We start from the raw sequence: 1,276 nt of genomic DNA on the forward strand, positions 1-1,276 counted from the left end.
GGGGGGGGGGCGTCAGGTGACGTTATGGCCGCCGGCGGGGGCGCGGCCGACAGAGGCACAGCGCGACAGCGAGGCTCTCGCGACGGTCGGCCGCCGCGCAACGGCTTCATCGCGGGCTGACGCGAGGCTGGCTGGCGCGGTCGTGCGCGATGCGCGCGGTGCCGTGCCGCTGTGCCCTCTCTGCCGGTCCTCAAACTCGCAACAGAGTGATTTGTCTACCGTCAGCCAAGCGTCGTGCGCGATGCGGGGGGAAAGGGGAGAGTAAAGCGCGGGGGCGTGACAGAAAGCGCGGGGGAAGAGGAGACGGGGGGAGCTAATTCAGGGCCAGGAACGCGACATCTTTGTGTTCTCTGCGGGGCCGCTGCACTCTCCAGGCCCGTCGGGAGGTCTTCTTGTAGGCGCAGGCGAACGCACGGGGCGTTAATGCCACTCACCAAATGGCGGCGCCGAGGCGGGCCGGAGCCGGAGGAGGAGGAGGAGGACTGGTAGGGGGGCGGCGGACGGGGGGTACTACACTTAGAGACCATGACGGCGCACGCATAGCGGGCGAGCATGCAGCGCGCACCCGGACGAGAGGAAATCACAGTCCAAACAGAGATTTTATCCGACGGCCGAGAAAGAAATATACGGAGCAGGAGCAGCAGCCGCGTGTTCATTCAATCCCTTCAATGCCCATCGTCAGTCGGCCGGACATGATGAGCCACTCGGCGGGATACACCATTTGATTTTATTTTTTGTAACAGCGTTGGCCGCGTGGCGTTGCGGTCGCGGTGCCCCCGGAGCCGCCCGGAGCCGTGCAGCAGCGCTGAATCACAGTTTTTCGCCCCACTGGCCCCGCCGCGGGCGCGCACCGCAGCGGCAGCAGCCCACCAAGGGCAACGCGGAGATCCCATTACAACCGCCCCGGACGTTGGAGACGAGACGGGCGCAGCGGACGGCAAAGAAAAAGAGGTACCTCCGGCGAGGGGACTTGTACGGCGTAAACGGCAGCCATTAGTCGCCTTCACAATCCTGGAAGCCACAGCGCGGCCGGGCCGGGTAGGCGCCGGGGAGGGGCGCTCGAAGCCCTCCGCTCCAGGGTCTCCAGCAGCGCGCCGGCCACACCCCGCGTAACTCGAGCCGCGACGCATTCGATGGTATCGAACCTCGAATCTCGAGATGACTTCATCTTTCACGCGGCCGTCTGCGCCGGGCCAGAACCGGGCTGATAAAAAGTTAAACGCAATCGAGGACAAACCGCAAGGGCCGGAGCAGGGGAGGGCGGGGCGGAGGCAAG

The sequence above is a fragment of the Frankliniella occidentalis genome, unplaced genomic scaffold (assembly GCF_000697945.3).
Source record: "Frankliniella occidentalis isolate FOCC.00 unplaced genomic scaffold, Focc_3.1 Scaffold97, whole genome shotgun sequence".
Lineage (NCBI taxonomy): Eukaryota > Metazoa > Arthropoda > Insecta > Thysanoptera > Thripidae > Frankliniella > Frankliniella occidentalis.